The sequence below is a fragment of the Stegodyphus dumicola genome, chromosome 1, assembly GCF_044657685.1.
Source record: "Stegodyphus dumicola isolate Sdum_Otavi_A_Nest chromosome 1, ASM4465768v1".
Lineage (NCBI taxonomy): Eukaryota > Metazoa > Arthropoda > Arachnida > Araneae > Eresidae > Stegodyphus > Stegodyphus dumicola.
In genome coordinates this window covers 222,560,996-222,581,558 of record NC_140768.1, presented here as the reverse complement: position 1 = coordinate 222,581,558, position 20,563 = coordinate 222,560,996, and the positions used below count along the sequence as shown (strand labels likewise).

The 20,563-nt window shown below is 34.3% G+C and overlaps 1 protein-coding gene across 1 annotated transcript in view; it reads left to right on the top strand.

The window, feature by feature from the left end:
* LOC118184848 (corticotropin-releasing hormone-binding protein-like) overlaps positions 1-20,563 on the top strand; it is a 189,327-nt gene that overhangs the window by 98,233 nt on the left and 70,531 nt on the right. The gene's annotated exons all lie outside the window — the stretch shown is intronic.

Genomic DNA, 20,563 nt, shown 5'->3' with positions numbered 1-20,563 from the left:
CCTGCAAATTTAATCATCTCGCATTTTTACTATGTATGTACACTAAATCAGGTTTTCCTGTTTGCGTTACTTCCTGGTATAGCAAGTTTAGCGGGCAGCAGTGTAGAAATCAGAAGGCGACTAAAGTTTATGAGAAGTGCGATCGCTGTAGTTCGACGAGTAACGTTACCCTTAGTCGTAAAAATTATTAATCTTGTTTTATTCTGAAGAATTTAAAAGAAAAACTGTGTTTCAGAATCAGTCTCTAAATAGTAAAGCTATAAATACTTTTCTATCATATCGGATAGCTTCAATGATCAGGCATATTTAATGAATTTAGCATAAAAGAGCTTGATATGTCTTTAAAATCTGGCTGTACATGTAGTGCCAAAAAACAAGCTGCTCAAGGTTTTCAAATATGCTTTCACTGATCCTGAAAAAAGAGGCAGAAAAACTAAAATATCATGTCAAAGTTGTGTAACAAAATGTGAATGAGCTTTTAGATGCTATGTGTCGTTGCAATATGCATTCTAGAATGAAAACTAAAAGTTTACAGAAATAGAACTTATTTCGCTATTATTTTAAGTTGTTTTATTTTTCAAAAGTATTTTTCCTAAAACATTAATTACTCTTAATCCTGTGAATTGATAAAAACATAGGATACTCAGTTACTGATCTATGGAACAAAATATTTAAGGCAAAAAAATTTGCATATCTGTGTTTCCTAACAATTTGTTTAAATTTCATGCTCCCTCCGTAACGAAATGATCGTGAAATTTATAAATTTGTATGGGACTATATAGACGGAAGCGGTAACAGTACTTTTGAATACGTTATTTTCTAATTTTACAAAATAGAATCTTGATACGATGGGGATTTACTTCTATTATCTTTTATAGAACTATGGGGAAGAAACGCAAAGGTCTGCAGAGAAAAATGGGATTTTACAGAAGTTAATGAGAAACTTTAAATAGAAAGACTTAAGCAAGGTATTATAGGTAAAAGCATGATGTGTTGGTTATTGGTAAAAGTATGCTGTGTTGGTCAAACTGTTACTAGGATACAGCAACGAGCCAAACATGCTGTGACGCGGGAGAATCCGCTAACTTTCAGGAAAAAATAAAAGACCACAATGGTCTACTCTGACGTGAAGAAATTGCGGAAAAATATCAGGAAGCTCCCACTTCACAAACGTACTTCATTAAAAAGCCTTCCTGCTGCAATGAGAGAGCCACTAGTAATGATGCAGAGGATGAAAGAACAAAGGACGTATATTGAAGCTTGTTTCAAGTACAATGAAACCTGAAATAAGAGGTAAGAACACATGAAAGAGGCAATGTTTGGATTTCAAAACAGGCTACCGGAATTCATTACGTGTACCAGAAAAACCATTATTGTGACCCATAAAACAATAAATAATTTTAAAATAAAAGATATTTAAATTTTTATTATATTCATATTGTAGTGTTTTATTTAATAAATGATACTTACGCCTTGAAATTAGTGGCGGAGCAGGAAAAAATGTTGTTTTTAAAATGGAAATGTCCCTTCGATGCAAATCATTTATGCGAAAAGCACAATCATTTCAATATGGAGAGAATATTACCAATTAAAGACCATTCGAAAGTTTAAAGCAATATCTGCATACCTTTAATTAGAACCAAAAAGTACACCGGTAAAATTCAAAGAATGTTTTCTCCGAGTACCCAGGTACTGATATTAAGCATAAATGCTTATAAATACTTGAAAGAAAATTATTAATAATATATAGTAGCAATTAATATCATATAACTAAAAATAAAGATTAAAACTTTAAACATTAAAAAATTATAATTGTAAAAAAAATTGTAAAAAACTATATAAATGAGCTAATGACCTCTACATAGTGATAATGGATATAATTGCAATGAATCTGTAAAAGAAGAAAAAATATATATATACAGATGTTTAGAAATCAGTTCAGAAAAATGAATCAACAATTCTGATGGAAAAAGCTTTGAGGATGAACTGTATATATATGTAAATTATTATAACATATGAAAAGAATATATTTTATGGTTCTTACACTTTGTAATCAATTCGAATAACTATTATTTATTTTTAAACAAAAGAGACAAATAGAAAAGATTTGAAGTCTTATTCAAGTGTTGCTTAATGAATCAAATTATTAATTTTATTAGAGTAAAAGGAAACAAGTGATGAATATTTGACATCTGTATTAAGACAGCTAAAATTCAGCTTATAAGTTATTTTCTCCATCCTTTCCGCATGCCTTCGTGGTGTAATTGGGAACATACTCGACGCATATTCGAATGGTCCAGGTTTCGGCAAGGGCACTGTACATTTCTCAAGTCTTTTGCTTCAAAAAATTCTAATGACTCTATACTGGCCTCCAAACTAAAAAGTGGGGGACAATATTTTTTCAGCTTAGGATTTGGCAATTGGTAGTCTCCAGTCGCCCTTTGAAAGGGGGAGCATATAAGGCATTTTCTTCTTCCTTCCTTCGTGGTGTAACGGTAGCACACTTCGCGCATATTCGAGAGCTCCAGATTCAAGTCCCGGGGAAGGCATTACTCAGCTTTCATATCTCCTGCTTCAAAATAATTTAATAACTTTACAAGCTGCTAAGATTAACCCTGAGTATTTTTCTATATTATAATATTATTACTAAACTGCTTATAATTTAAATTCACTCTTACGGAGCTATTCTTATAGTTTAAGTTTGCCATTTCATTCAATCTTTCTACTAAAATTTACGTTAATCCTGAACGAATAAATGTCAGAAATAAAGTCCTAGCATTTAAATTACAAAATAACTGAAATTATCACTTGTGTAACTGTTCTTTCTAAATTTGATAATTGTAATATGTCGCAATTCCAGTAATAACGGTCTGTTACAAATTTCATATTACTGAGAGCTAAAGAACGAGAAAAATTAGCCTTTTGAAACCAATTGAGCATTCCTACTTTTCCAAATATAATATGTTCGCTGGAAAAAGAATTCCTTTATTTTCTTATAGTAAGCACGCACATGAGTCTATATTTTCTTAAATAGACAATAGTTGCCAGCAAGCTACATGAACAACAATTTAAGTGATTGTTTTTCTTTCGTATAGACTTCGTTAAGCCCCTCTTCGGAGCCCAATTGTGACCTCTATGCGAGTTATGTACTTGGCAAATCGTTGCAGACGAATAGCATAGAAAGGTAATACTATCAGTAATGAAAATACGACTTTCAATAAAGGAAGCACAGAGGAAAAAGAAAAGAAAATATTAATACGTTATCGGACGGTAATAGAAAGAAGCATTCCATTACTGCGATTTCCCGTCTCGAACATCTGCCGTTCTTCAGGAGTAGAATATTAGTTTGGTACGGTATTTATGAAAATACCGGATTTTATGTATGTTGCAAAAAATATTTTATTCCTACAATAAGAAGTTTTCCTTAATTTTATTATTGCTTTTATATTTTAGAGAAATAGATAATAAAAATTTTGTTTCTTTATTGAAATTTAATTCAGGTGAAAGAATCAGTATCATGTAAAATTATAAAAGCAACACCTTGGTTATGGCGTAGTTTAAGTCAAAATTTCGATCGATTTTCGCAGCAAATAGGTCCAGGTTCGTCTTCATCAGAAGCAAAGAAATTTGCAAGACTAGAAAGCAGAAGACATATCTTTGTGAATGTGAAAAGTATAAAAAAAAAAGCCAATTCATCAATGAAAGAAGCTTTCTGAATAATTTTTGCAGAGCCAGAAATCAAAATAATGATTAATTTTCCAACATTGTTTAGCTATCGAAGACTCCTTAATTTCGCCTTTTCGGCCATAAGATTAGGATTCTTTGATATGAAATGTTCATGCTCTTTGAGTTTGGCTGAGGTATCTCAAACCACACTGATACGATATGCTATAAATTCCTCAAATTTAAAGTCGTAAATTGAATCCTTAAGAATCGAACCATGGATTATATTGATAGGCGAGAAAATGACTTGAAAATGGAAATTCTGGAAAATCTGTGCAGTTTTATAACTGACAGAAGGATGAAATGGAAGCACGCTATGGTTATTAATGTTTTTTCTAATAACCGAATGGCTTCTTTGCTAGTAAGTTGAAATTTTTTTAAAGGCTTCCAATGACCATACAAACTATGGGATTGAAAAATACTTAATAGTAAAAATGAAGCCATTTTTTTACTAGCCGGGTGACATGGCTTAGCATGGGGAGGTATGACTCAAAACACAAGATTGTTCTTTTGGTAATTTTATGTTTGATTTTGGCGTGTTCTCTTCGGGTTTTAATCAGTATCATGGTTAAATGTTTCATAATTTTTCTTAAATTATTTCATTTCTTGTTTGTTTTGAATTTAAAATTATTTAAAATGTCAACAAATCTTGATGACACTCATTATAAAATTTCTCTTTCTAATTAAAATGTTGGAGTTTCATTATTGCTTAATCAAGATCTATAATTAACGAGTAAGCAGGTTTCTTAATTTGAATGGTATAGTCATTCTCATTACAAGATTTTAACTGCAGTTAAGTAAAATCATTACATCGTAAGTTGTGGGTATAACCATTTTTCAATAAACACAAACGGCGGCTAGTTCTAAAAGTAGTTATTAACAGATCACAGAAACAGTTACAAAGGAAATATCCATAAATCATCCCTAAAACGAAATATAGACTAAAACAGATTAGAATGAATGGAGATATAATATTGGAGAACTTATTATCATCGTAGCGGGAGGTCCACTGCTGTATGTTATTCTCGCTGCCACTAGATGACGTTAATAAAATAGTTTGTGGTTTTGAGATACATCGGCCAAACTCAAAGAGTATGAACATTTGACATCAAAGAACCCTAAAGGTTACATCTAAATAGTTCTGTTACATAGGTAAAATATTATGATCGTTTTAACATTTAGAGGTTTAATATAGTAGCATTTTAACGGTATTCTCTAAATTTATTTATCTTACTACGAAGAACATTATATGAAGGAAAACAAATAATCCGAGATTTTGAACTGGAGTAATAAAACATATCGTATATTTCCGAATATAAGCCAACGACTAAACTTTTCTGCCCGAAAGAAAACATAAACTGAAATTTTTGTATAAATGGAATTTAAACTCACCCTATAAAGCCAGTTGTGCCTTTTCAAAAGAGCAAATATTGCTCGTTAACTCAATGGTTTCAAACTCTAATTGCATGCAAGCCGAATGCCCGATCTGAAAGCAAGTGACGAGCTGTATTTATATTTTAATAAAATGAAAGTTTTTAACAATAAAATAAAATATATTTCAACTTAATTTTTTGCTTACTAAATATTTATCAAAACAAGCATAAGTAATAATAATAATAACGCAAAGAAAAAATAATCCAATTTGTATTAGTTTTCTATTTGAAATCTTAAATTTGGTACTTCCAAGACATTTTTATTGGTCACACTTTATAATTAAAGTATATTGACCGCTAACTGTTAATATTTAATACTGGCGTTTATTTCGAAAACTTCTAGTCATTCGTTAAGTAATTTCATTTAAACTATAAACATACTTTTCCATAATTCAATGAAAAACTAATGGAGAAAATTATATAATTATAAAATTTTGTTTTAAAAGTTTTTATAAGTTTTTCTTATTTTAAAGTATAATAAAGAAGGATTTTTTTCCCTTTATATTTATAATATTGTTACGAGATGTCAAGGCGCGATAAGATGGCTTCAAAACAGTTTTAAGGGCAGTTTAATTTGGCAAGAAATCGCCCATTTGGCTATAAAATTAGTGATATGCCATGGACGGATGGAGAACCTTCTGGAACGAATTCAGTACTTACTGGTTTAACCCAAAATGTTCTCAAGCACAAGCCAAAAGCTATATAAACCCTGCTGGTACGCTTAAAGTTAGTTAGTGAAAGTTTAGCGAGTTAGTGTGTCGTCTAGAGAGACAGTTAGTCCGTGCTGAGTCGATCGAGTTGTCAGTCGGTCAGTGAGTGCCGAGTTGGTCATCGAGTGTACCGAAAGAGTCTCTTAGCGTATCGCGCTTAGTGCATCGTCGAGAGAGTGTGTTGAGCTCCGGGAACGACTGAAGCGAGGAGTCGGGAATGTACTCTTGTGTATCGTCGAGTGCATTGCGAGTTGGAGCGTGGAGCCTCGAGAGTACGTGGAGTTCCGAGAACGACCGAGCAGAGTCGGGAGCTGTACTCTGGTGCTTTGCCGTGAAGCTGTGTTCGCCGTTATAGCCAGATAACCTGGAAGCTGTGTCGCTGATTTTTTCAGCGTGTTTATAGTAGATCTTCGACGACTATGTAAACGTGATTTTGGAGCTGTCCTGAGAACAATGGCCAAGAAAGTGTGTTTTGATAATTCATCAAGTAGTGTTATTGGTCTTAACTTATTCTGCCCAGTGTAACTATGTATGGCTTCCAGTAATAGCTAGAAATCGAAGGTACTGGAAATTCTATATAAGACCGAAGAGAACACAAATCTAGTTTTACTTCAAAGATGATTTCATAATTTAGCTGAGAGCATAAGGCAGGGGTGCCCAACCTTTGGCCTCTCGCGAGCACATTTTTCCCTATCGCGAGCACATTTCCAAAACATCACTATTTTTGTTAAACATATTTCCAATCTTATGTGATACATCTGAAATATTAATTTCGGCAAATGGCTTTGAGATGTTGGTTGAAGCATATGAAAATCAGAGAAGCTGAGTTCAAAATTATTTTTCAGTGCGTTTATTTTTCTAAGCATTTCTATGTTTCAATTGCCTTGTGGTTATTAATATGGCTTGATAAATTCTGAAGATGGGTGAATTTTCTTTCTTGCCTCTGATTTATCACAAATTTATCTTTATCTGAAAAGCAGTTAGTCCCAGTCAATTGAAAAATGGTTTTTTTCTTTTCCCTGGAGATCTTCTTTCAGTTTGTTCAGTTTATCTGTTATATCCGTGAGAAAATACAGATCAGATAACCAATTAGTATCGTCTAATTCTTTATAACTTTCGTTTCCGGATTCCAAAAACTGCTCTTTTGGCGAAAGAAGTTCTACAAATCGTTGAAGTACTTTACCCCTGCTGATCCATCTAATATCAGAAAGAAGCAATAAGATTCCATATTGGCTATCAAGTTCATGAGTCAGCAATCAATTATTTTACAATATCTTGCAAGATATCTCTTATGACTATTAAATGCTTACCATATTTTAACAATTAAGAAATATAAATGAATGGTTATTTTTAAAATAGTTTTTGTTCATAGTACCTAATCGGGCTGGCGAGCACATACAAAACGATCGGCGAGCACCACTTTGGGCACCGCTGGTATAAGTCCCAGAGGCCATTCTGTATTTTTGTCAAGGGGAGTGCTAACCTTCTTGCAATTTTCTACTTCCTTTTTGCATTCTTCGGGGTGTAACTGTAGCACACTCGACGTGTATTCGAAAGGTCCAGGTTTGAGTTTCGGCGAGGGAATTGCACATTTTCCATGTCTCCGGTATTAAAAATATCTTAATGACTTTATAAGACTGCTGAGACTATTCAGAGATTACTGAACGAGCTTACGCACAAAGGCCTTTTATAGCGTTTCTGTTCATGTTCTTTGCAGTTTGAAGCGATAACTAATTATTAGGCTTTGTCGTACTGAGAAGAGCTGTAAGAGCACTTTTGGGAAAAATTCCGGAATTGTGAAGTGTTCTGTGACGTCGTGGATGCTTCAGTGGGAACGGAATCAACACTGGTATTGGTGATGCATCACTTTAATTACACAACATAACACAGATACAACATTTAATTAATACATTTAGAAAAACTTGAGTACACATCCGAGTTGGTGACACGATCAGAGACGTTAGCGAAGATAGCACTCGTCATCACTGGACAAATTTAGTCTCCACACCTCAGCTCGCTGGCGGAGCTTCCCAAACTCTCTCTCACAGGCGTATCACAGAAATCTCATCTCTTTACGCATGCGTAATTCTCAGTTAAGTCGTTGCCATTTACAGTTCTTTAAATAAGGTGTTAAAATGAATTATAGTACTCGTAGTGTGAGGAGTTTGCTAACGACGTTCTCTCTAGTCAAGAGCATCATAGGTCTTTCTAGTAGAGAGTTCAGGAGCGTTCTTTACAGTTTCTATGGGGAAGATAAATTTTATCAAGCTGTTATCGGTACTCTATGCATTCAATCCATTACGGGGCCATTATGCAAGCAACAACACTTTTTCATGCACATAATTCCAAATAAAGCTAAATATTTGAAAGTAAATTATGAAATTTCTCTAATTGGATTCTTTTGAATTTACACTACTTCTTATTTCTTGCCACTAAGTGAAATTTTTTTGAATTCCTAACCCGAGTTTTATTTTGCTGCCGTTCATATTTGAGAGTCATATCAGCGGCAGCAATAACACCTATGACATCTTGATCTTTATAGTCAGCATAAAGTCCACGAAAAGTGTAAATACCGTCATTCATTTTTCGGTAATAATATGTTTTTTTTAGTACATAAACGTTTTGCATAAAATAAATTTTAAAATTTCTCTTTTAACTTTGCAGATTCATTAGGTTTTTTTTTTTTTTTTTTTTTTTTTTTAAAAGCAGGAGACATGAAAACTTTTTATTTCTCTTTTCGGGACTCGAACGCCTCGATCTTTCTAATAAGCATAGCGTGTGCTTCTAATTACACCATGAAGGACTGCGGAAAGGATGGAGTAAATACCTTATAACTTTCACTTAAAATGCATGTAAAAGAATTGTTGGTCTTAGTGTACTCCTCCAAAAACGTTTAACTTTTATATCATTAAAATTTTCACTTTTAAAATTACCAAACTAAAAATTCACTGAACAAAGCTGGGAAAAGGAAAAGAGAAAGTTATAATATTATAGTCTGAATCATTAATAATTACGAAAATAACAACTTATCAAAATGTTAAATTAAAATTAATCATGCCATTCTATAAACAACCATAAATTTCCAGTTTTCCGAATTTCTTCTTGAAATATTTTCAACATTAGTGTACTTGAACTTGTACAAGAACTTGAAATCATTTCTTGAATATAAATATTACTTGATCATAAACTAAGTATGTACACATAGTGCCCTTTGTTACTTCTACAGCTTCATCAGAAGACTGGAACTGATGATCTTATATTTACTACATAACCCTCAACAGTCAGTAATTAGTTTAGCTCAAAGCTTCAATTGATTATTTAAACCCAGCCTGCTTTAACACTAGATTTACGGGTCGTTATTTTGACAGATTTCGGATTTAATGAGTATATTTTCATACTTTTCTAATTTATGCTGACAATTATCGATGTAATGCGACGAATACACACCCATATTTACTTCCATTTCAGCATTTTAATTTCAGAGTTTTGGGCAATGTATACCTGTCTCTAAAAATACCCGTCAAAATGACGGGTAAGCTAGTTTGTTAATTAATGGTAATAAACCAGAAGTTTAATAAAATTAAAAGTTTAATAAAATTATTTTTCTCCTGACAAATTAAAAAATTGTAGAACGTACTATCAGGACTACTATTTCATCTAATTGCTTTGGTGTTTGGTCTTCCAACCTGTTGGCGTCCTTATGTCGAGCAGTGAGATTACTTTAAACTATGTTCGCTGAAATTGTAGAAGATAGACACAGATGGGAAGGGTTTAATTAGCCTTTATTCTTCACAGTTTACAGTTACTCTTGCACTTCGGGATACAAAAGCCAGTACTTAGAGTCTGAATGTAAAAAATAAGAACTACAAACTAACTAAATTAAGTAAGAACTAAACTCAAATGCTTTACAAAGATTATTAAAGCGACAATTGGGCTTTTAATCTTTACGTATGTAGTACGTCGAATGCAGGAAAACTACAATACGTCTTCAGTATCAAGAGGACTAAATTTCTGGCCTTAAAGGCGGAGAGCAACTGACTGAAAAGCGTGCGTGTGGCGAGCAGTCTCTCAGTTGCGGAATAATTCCTTTGAGTATCATTTAAAGTAGGACTAAAGAATACCAAGGGCTGCTAATTTTGGGAAAGTACCGCGTATATGGCGTAACCCGACGCATCTGCCGCAATATCTAAATTTTCGCCATTTTCGGGAAATTTCAAAACAAGGGCTTGTGTTAACGCTTGTTTTAATTTTTGTTAGCTTCGACTGTCCAGAAGAATTTTGTCTTCTTTCATTTTAATTTTAATAGCTGTTCGGCAATAGTGGGGAAATCCTTTATGAAGGATCTGTGGTAGGAACACATTCCTAATTAAGAAGATAATTTTTTCGCAGCATTTGGCGACGGCTAATTTTGAATGGCAATTATTTTTGATTTATCTGTTTCAATTCTTTTCTGGTAAATTTTATACCCCAAATAACGCAATTATTTAGCTGCAAATTTGCCCTTATCAACATTAACATTTAGACCGGCCTCATTTAACAACGGAAACATATTTCCTAAATCTTTTATATGTTGATCCAAATTATCACTGGGGATAATAATGTCATCCAAATACACTCATGTCCATAAATTAAGGATAACTCGGAGTCACGCGGAAATCGAACTCTAAAATAAATATATCACCTGTAAAATCACTACACACATCTTCAAGAATTCATATGCAAATTTCAGGAAGTAACCAGATGACACCGATGGGACGTCACAATGACGAGAGTGTAAGAGAGTGATATATAAGGAATACAGGCAAAGAAGTAAAATTGTTTGCAGGCGCTTTATAAGCATTTCAGTGCAATAACCGAATAGTTATGACACAAAGGACGCATTTGCATGATTTTGTACGTGGTAGAATTATCGGCCGTATGGAATGTGGGCGTACCCAACTGGAAGTATCAGACGAACTTGAAATTGCCCAGAGTGTCATCTCCATGCTTTGGCAACGATTCCAAGATGATGGTAATATGAGTAAACGTTACAGCACAGGTCGCCCTAGTTACAACGCCGAATGAGGATCGGTATTTGGCAGCTACTGCCAAAAGAAACAGGCGGAGCACAGCCTCATACCTGTGTCGTCAGCTCTCTTCAGCCACTGGTACAACAATTTCAAGGCAGACCGTGCACAGACGCTTAGGGCAGATTGGTCTATATGCTCGTAGACCTGTCACATGCGTTCCACTTACTGCAACTCACTGTCGCCTGAGGTTAGCCTGGAGTAGAGAGCATGCATTGTGGACACCGCAATAGTGAGCTTGTGTGATGTTTTCCGACGAGTCCAGGTTTAGCTTGCAGTCTAATTCTCGCCGGACGTTCATATGGAGAGCTCCAGGTACCCCTTAGCACCAAGAAAACATCATTGAACGACACCGTTACGGTGGTACAGGAGTGCTCGTTTGGGATGGAATTATTCTGGGTTCCAGAACTCACCTGCATGTTCAAATTGGTACCATGACAAGCCAAATCTATCGGGACGTCATTCTGGAACAACATGTACGTTTGTTTCGGGGCGCCATGGGCGCACAATTTGTGTTTATGGATGAACACGCACGTCCTCACCGTGCAAACACCGTAAGCGAATGCCTTCAGTCGGAGGATATCACCCGTATGAACTGGCCAGCATTCTCACCGGACTTGAATCCAGTAGAGTTCGTGTGGGACATGCTTGGCCGACAAGTTGCAGCCCGTCAACCTCCTCCTACATGTCTACCGGAACTTTGGAGAGCATTGCTTTTTGAGTGGTGTAATATCCCCCAAGATCAGATCGATAATGTGATACTCAGCATGCCTAGACGTTGTACGGACTGTATTGCATCGTCTGGGAGACATACAGCGTATTAACAATCATACCAATCATGTAATATTGGTCTTTTGTAAATAGGTTTATTTTTGTAATTTGATCCAGGGAGAAAAAATTTGCTAATTTTTTTTAGTAATATCAAACATATAGTACCTTTTTTTGATCTTTACCTTTTGTTTAATAAATAAGCTTTACAAATAAGTCAAATTTGTTTTGCTTCTAACTCTTCCTTTGCCTGATTTTGCATTATCCTTAATTTATGGACATGAGTGTATATAAAAGTTCTCTTCCCTAGGACGGATCTTAAGCCTTTCTGGCACGCTACCTTTTAAAATCTGAGTTTTGATACACACCAAAAAAAAAAAAAAAAAGGTAAGCAGTCTAATTAGGCCTAGAGGAGTACACAAGTAAAATTTTGTGAAGATAGCACTTATCGTTTTAATTCTGTGGGTGTTCCCAAAATGGCACGCTGATTGAATAGAGCTCCGAAAAGAGTGCTGAGACGAGCATTGTTGTCAATGAACTGACCGATGAGATGCGGAGAAACAAAGAATACAGACTCTCAGTTGTCCTAGATTATCGGTGAGCCTGGTGTGGGCACACCTAGGGTTCGACGTTTGATTTTAGGCAAGATTTTAAGGTAAACATTTAAAACTAATATAGAATAAGGAGATTAGCATACAGCCAAGAAAATAACATGGAAGTTTCTTTTCAAACTACTCCTTTCATACCCTAAAATTTCTTTGAACCTATAAATCCTTAATTAATTTAGTAACCTATAAATCCTTTTTCATTCAATTTTTCTGTGCGTACAGAAGGAAATTTTTAGGTGCGTCCAGACTGGACACATTATGCCGCAAAGGGTTAAAACAGTGTCCATACAACGTTGAAATGTTCCTGGCGGCCCGACAGGCCAAACGGCATGCGCAAAAATGCATATGTGCCAGACTTAATTATAAGAGCAGTTTTAGTTACATCTTCAGGCTTATGCTTATTTGAAAATATCCAGATGTTAAATCTAGTGTGGTTATGTATCTAGTGGAAGTTATATTTCTTAAAGATTTCCTCAATAATGGGTAATGGGTACGCCGGATATTTTGTAACTCTATTGAGCTTGCGATAGTCTATTGTAAAATGCCACTTTTTCGGGTGAGTAACTGGGTATTCTTTGTGTTTCTTACATAGAACCACGAGACTGGCATAACTACTGGAAATTGGCTCGATTATCATTTTATCTAACGTATCTTTAATATGTCATTCGATAATTTTCTCTTTAGATTCATCATACGGATATGGCTTATGCCTAACTGGTTGTGAGTCTCCAGTATCTATTGAGTGATGTGTTACTTGTATAAAACCAGGAATATCGCTAAACAAAGTAGAAAATTCACTTACCACTTGGCACATCTTTTCTTTTTCTTCGATTAGCATGTGCTAGATTTACTGTGGGGAACTCCGCTTTCACTTCTGGGACTGGCTTCATGGATAACTTAAGTGATGATTGTTGAAACTCTAGTTGCGCTGCAGATACTGAAAGAAAATCTATCCCCTAAATGATGTAAGTCTCAAGATTTCTTACAATAAGAAACATAGTTTTTACCTGCTCGTTCTTAGTCCGGATATATAAGGTTACTTTACACTTACATCTTTCCCCTAGCCGGCTATCACCCGTCGTACCATCCGTACTGTAGCACTTATATCTACGAAAATATTTTAAAAAAAAATCTTCTGACACGAAGCTGCACTGAGCGCCTGTATCCAGGAGAGCAGTAGCTGGGATGTTGTCCACTAGAGCTTCAATTTTGGGTAGAACTAAATTTTTCACAATGACTGTATTGAGCTTGATGATAGAGGAGTTTGCTTGGCCTTGGGATTTCCGCACCCTCCCGCCAGCAGAAATCCGTTTCAGTTTAAATCTTCTTTATTATTTTTTTCCAGCCTTCCTTCTTTTTCGGTTGACCTTCATACTTTCTGTCTGGTTTACTACTGAACTGTGGACGTTCGCCGGTTGTATTTGAATTTTCGGGTTTCTTTGACCACTGATTTGATTTGTTTCCGTAGCCTTGTTCTTGCCTCCGCTGTGGCCTTTGCTCACACCAAATTGGCTTCGTTGCTCATACTGGCATCTTCTATCGTTGTCCGCCATTTTCTTGCTTTAAAACATAATAACCTAATGTTTCTACAGTGGCGCCCGAACTAAAAGAGTGGTGGATGATGATTCTCCACATTCAAAATTTGGCGCTTGGGTTCCCTAAAAACCCCAGTTGCCCTTTAAAGGGGGGCTGAGGTTTTTAGGTAAAGAAATAAAGTATTTCTCCCGCCTTCTTAGCATGCCTTCTGCAAGCTGGGCGCGTATTCCAGAGGTCCGTGGTTTGATTCCCGGCGAGGGCGTTGCTCATTTTTGATCACTCCTGCTTCAAAAACCCTAATGTCTCTACAGTAAAAAAATCAGAATTCAACGAAAGTAAATTTCAATAACTTCGAATCCAATATCAATTCACTACGGTTCGCCAAGCCGGGAATATGTCACGTGTGATTATTTTTCAGTTGTATGTGCCTAAAGCGTAAACATGAAATATAAGACTTAAGCCTAAGGAATGGTCCGCAGTTATTGAGTTCCAGTCAATCTGTCAAGACCTTTTAGGATGGGGTTCAGTTAGTGCGAGTAGACACGAGCGAGAAGAAAGTATTAGATTATTATGTGTATTAACAACATCATTATAGAAATAGAGGAAAGTTATAGTTTATTCTGATAAAATAAGCTTCTTTGGTCATCATGATTAATTTAAGAAGAGTAATGAATTCGTTGGTTGGTTAGTTGGTGTCGTGTCCTTTGAGAAGACAAATGGATCCATGCGATAAAAATCACAGCTTTTGCCAGTTCCACTATATTTTCACTATACAGCTCTCTCTGGAAAGCAAATTCCCCTAAGCTTTGCACTGCAAGTATTGCCGGATAGGTGAAAATGTGTTTTAGAGAGAGCTCCGTTTCAGGGCAGTTTCTGCAAGTTCTGCATGATCTGGTACCATCCTCATTAATTTTCTCTCCTCTAAAATGGCGGGTTCTCAATCTAGTAAGGGTCTTTGGACCTCCCTGTTTGCATCAATCTCACATCTCTGATGGTCTTTCTTAATACATTTCTCTTTGAATCCTTATTATGGCAATGGTATTAGCATCTTCAAGAGTAACGGGGATTGAGATAAACGAGATCTTCAAGACCAGATTGAGATATTTAATTGCTGAAGAGAATAGTTAATATCATCTAAGATTGTGCTGCACATCTAAACTACAGTAATGTTTTTGCATCAATAAAAACAACTACAAATCTGACAAATTGATGGTTATCGGTAGTTAAGATTGTAAGCAGTTTAAAATTTAATTAATCGTTTTTTTAAATATATGGTTTCCTACATGGGTTGTCCGTAAATATAGGTATACAAAAATTAACATAAATCTAGTGTTAAATTATATACTTTATTCGTGAATGCCAGTACGCCACTTGGTGTTACACTTCCATTTCGGTATTAAAAATTAAATGAAATACTAAAAATATAAGGAACTAGGATTTGTGTTTAAGTCAAATTTAATTGGTTAAGTCTGCTGTTTACATTTAAAATCGGTTAGATTAATCTACGATTTTTGGCAGATTAGGTATAATAGGTGCATTTTAGATGTCTGATATTTTAAATTTACTTTATATAAATACATAAACATAATGCAACTATCAGTCCAACAACATCTGCATGTACATTTTCTCCCAATATGAGAAAACTTGGGAAAACTAACATTTAAAATTCTTTCTGACCACACGAAATTTTGCGATAAGATATCACTATGAAAAGTTTACTTTTTTAAAATTTTGAATTACTTAATGTAAAAATGCTAGATTCGGAAAAAAGTAAACAAACTACAAGGGCTTTTTTGTTCAAATATTATCAAAATATTAATGATTTGATAAAAATAACCTTTTCCTAAACTGTTGTGACTATTTTCAAATATATTAGTGTCAAAGAAATAAACGTAAATTGCACGTTATGGTTTTAAATGTGTATTAAACCATCACTTAGTTAGAACTATAATTTGTACCAAACTTTATTCCCTTCTGTTATGTATATTTTAAACATTTCCGTCTCCACAAAAACGGAAAGCACTGTTGACGAAAGCTGTCTATAGCACTGATGAACACGTACTGAAGTATGCTTTACAGAGAAGGATTAGATGAAAGCAGGTCTGCAATGAAATAGATATTTTTCGTGGTCAATTGGCTAATCTGGATTTTGTAAAACAGGCCATTTCTCATAGTAAATTTGGGCCTATTTACTTGGAATGTAGTCATAGTCGCCCTGTTTATTCCGAATGAAATAATGCTGGACTTTTCTAGAGCAAATAGTTTTTAATTTACTATACACATAGGAAAAATTGAGAAGATATCACTTTGGGGAATGGAATTTTATATAAAATGTTCTTGATTGGTTATGCGTTCGAATGCCTGTTGGTCATATGCCATCTTAATTTTTCGCTTACATAGTTTCATGAAACATGGGATATTTACATCCAAAATTCACGATTAGCAAATGACGGCAAAACTGTTGAAATACGCTCAAAATATGTCTCAGTAGATTCGCCTTCATGTCCTATTGTGAAATCAGTAAAAATTAGATTGAAATCTGGCTATGATAAAAATGAAAAACAAGTGTTCGAATAGATTATCTGCAAATTAAGGTAATTGGATTAAGCTTATTTTCAAATATTTTATTTGCACCAAATATAACTGTTTCTTAGTTGCAATATCCAGAAAATACTTAGTTGGTGACTGTAGAAGTTATTTTCTCCCTCCTTCCAGCATGCCTTTGTGGTGTAACGGTAGCAAGCTTGGGGCGTATTCGAGAGGTCTAGTTCGAGTCCCGACGAAGGCATCAAAACACCAATGACTCATCAAATGACAAACACCAATGACTCATCAAATGACAAACACCAATGACTCATCAAAACACCAATTGAAACTTAAACATAGGCAAAATAAAACAATTTTTCAGATGAATAGTTTTCAAATTATGGATTTAAATAATTTTTCAATGCATTATTTTTTACCATAAAAATACGGTACTTCTATTTATGGCCAAAAATTACGATACAGCTAGTAAGTAAAATAGAAAAATAAGTAAATAGTAAAAACAAAATGTTGTCTTTTAAAGTAAAATTTACTTTAAAAATTTCTTGAACTGTAAATAAGGTCTTTAAGAATTAAATTTAAGAAAGAGATATTTATGATGTTCATTCAAAATATATGTTCTGCTCATGTTTCAATTATTTCCTTGCATAGATTCCTATTTTTAAAAAGAAGAATTCCATCTTCTTGGAGTTTTGAGTAGCTACGAATTTTTTTCCCGCTTTATACTGTGTATCTCATTTTCTTCCCATCCGTCAATTTCTATCCAAGTGGCGTTATTTCTATGACAGTGTAACAATGGAGTGGCAGATACGACGGATATTACGAGATGATGAATGATGGCTTACTTCTTATTCATCATTGTTGAGTAGCTCTAAAAAATGATGACGAATTACTTAAATTCCCCTTGGATCGAAAATAATAATGCTTGAGGTCGTATAAGATGTAGATGTACGTGAAGGAATACTTTTTTGTACATCGATTTAATATTTAATTATTACGTATCTAAAATTTAAAAAAAATCAAACATTCCAAAATTTTCATTTAATTAGTTGAGAAAAATTGCCGAATACTTAGAAGAAGCTGGTAGAAAAATATTGCTCAAAATATGATTATCTTAATGAGGAAAATTAATCATCTATTAAAAATTATTACTTTAGTGTACTGCTCTTTAAACTTTGTTTACATGAGGAACCCATAAATTATAATTTCTTTTTGGTGAAATATTTATGGTACTCTCCTTGCTTTGTGTTTGCGTTAAGATGGTTGGATTAATATGACTGATATGGAATCTAAATACTAAGTGCCACTTACTTCCTCTCCCGAATTATCGAAATGGAAGGTATAATTGCATGCAGGCAGAGATATAATGGCATTTAACATAAAAAAAAATTAATGAGTCTCTTCTTAAGCATTATAATAAAAAATATAAGGGTAACAGTGTATTTAACGAAACAAAAATTCACATTTCAAAAATAACCCTACGAGTAACCACAATTTACCACTTTTTTATCAAGTTAGCCATAAAATCTCAAGGTTACCGATTTCAATTGGAACTTTTTCTCTCGTCGTTATTTACTCGAACGCGAATAATCAACGGCTACAGCTTCCAGTGGTTCCATTACGAGTATTATGATCAGCCACGTTTATGACCCGATTTCGGCCGCCGTGGACTCCAACAGACATCCAAATATAGACAAAAGCAAGCGATCGACCAACTGATCGACTACCTGTTCCACTTAACCGTTTATTCCTTACACTCTTCTTAAAATCTGCATAACCATCTGGAGGGAAGGGCTTGTGACAGTTATCGAAGTCATAGAACAGTACACAAATTGTCACACGTTTACTATTAGTAGGAAAGTAAGGATTAAAAGCATTGAACATATAACAATATTGCTAACAGTTTATAAGGAAGATGAAAAGAAAATAAATAATATAATTTATAAGATATTTTCTGCCGCTTTCCAGTACGCTTTCATTGTCTAACGGTAGCACATTTGGCGCGTATTCGAGAGTTCCATGTTCGAGTCCTGGAAAGGGCATTGCTCATTTTTCATCTCTCCTGCTTCAAAATAACCCAATGACTCTGCAGTGGCGCTCGAACTAAACATGGTGGTGAACGATAATTCATCGCCCCCAGGATTTGGCGATAGGGTCCCCTCGTCGCTAGTCGCCCTTTAGAAAGGAGAGTATATAAGGTACTTTTTCCTCCTTCCATCGTGGTGCAACGGTAGCACAATCGGTGCTTATTTAGGAGGTCCAGGTTTGAGTCCGAGTAGGGCATTGATCATTTTTCAAGTCTCCTGCTTTAAAACCTTATAACTCTACGAGTTCAATAACATTTACTTTGTTATTTAAATAATAATCAAAATAAAAAAAATATTAATTATTTTAGGTGTGCAATTTTATTATCCACCTGATGTTAAAAATTCATTCGATTTCGGTTCATAACAAGTGCAATTCCTAAAGCAATTGCATGATAATCGGTCGAGTACAGTTTGAAGATCATTGCCAAAAAATTGATTAAACCTATAAGAACAAATTTCATGACATGAAAAAGTGCTCATATATTTCGAAAACATTTTGTGAATGGTTATGTAATTTTATAACCAAGCTTAATATTCTACTATTTGCGAAGATTTAAAAGCCAGGAAGAAAACCCGAACAGGCAAGCAATCGAGCATGTAAATAACAAATAACAATAACCCCAAATTTTTAAGAAAACAGCTCTTAAACGATTGTTAAAATAAAAACAAACTTCAGTACGTAATTCCTTTTAAAAATGTATTTGTATATTTTCTAAAGTTTTGCTTAACTGCTGTCTGATACCTAAAATCAGAGATCCAATAATTGTAATTTTCAGGTCATGCTTTCGTGTTCTGCCAGGCAAATGAATTCTTAATTCTGAACATCATGATGTTATGCCAAAGAACCTTGATAGCATGTAGTAGTGAATATTAGAGACGAATTCATTCTTTCATCACACTGCTAACGCAGATAGTATCATGGATATTTTGCATGATTCATAATTATTTTATCATTCTCGTTAGTAACGCCTACCATTCATAACTGTGAACAATTGAACCTGGACTTTGACAGACTCTCATGTGGGAAATATTCTATTCAATGGTTGCATCAACTGTGTCTTCGAAATATTTTTTTATCCTTTCGGCACGAATTGATCAATTATTAACACTTTACATAGATTATCTTACACTTTACATCATCAATACGCTTATTTTAATTGTCTGTGAATATGAAAAAAGTTTTTTTTGTGTGTGAAAAAGCACTGAATGCAGATTGATGAACATGAATGAAGTATTTAATGAAGTATTAATGAAGAACATGAGTGAAGTGTTAATCTGCATTTTTAATTGTTATTGTAAACGAAGTTTACTAAAAATTACTTCTAGTACGACATTCAGATGAACACTTAAAGCAGTTCGCATAATATTCGAGTTGTGTTCCTATTATCTATCATTCCTGCATTGCTAAAATTCATATTTTATTTCTTAAACAATAGTCAAATAACAAAATAAACTTGATCTTTGTTGAAACTCCAAAAACTGCGCACAAAAAAAAAAAAAAAAAAAAAAAAAAGGAATAACAAAACCATAACTTCATATTGCAAAATTTTAGGTCAATTTCACCAATGTTGCTGACTCGGCATATCATCTGCTTTGACCTCGCGTAGTGATACAGGCAGTTCTAATGAGCAGTATATCTATCGACTCTTTGGCATCAGTAGAAGCGAAAATCTGTTTCACGCAAACATCTTAAATGTCCGTATACATACATACATATGTCCGTAGAATCTCCTTTCCCATGCCAAGTAGAATGCTATAGGGCTAACAATAACATACTTGTTAATAACATAAATGAAGCGACAACTTTTCTATTGTGATCATCATACGCTTTCCCCACTGCACTCAGTTTCTTCTTAGGACAGGATTGCAGTTTCTGGCATCATTGATGCTAAACAAAGGAAAAGAGACTTTTGGGTGACTTCGATGTAAAAGAGTTAAAGGCAAAAGCACAGGGCATGTGGATGGTGAAGACGCATTTGTTGAAAACATTCAAAGAACCAGATATTTCTTTTTAAAACCCATAAAATATTCAAAACACGCTCTCTCTGAATTAAAATTGTATTCCACAAATCTGTATTTTCCAAGAAA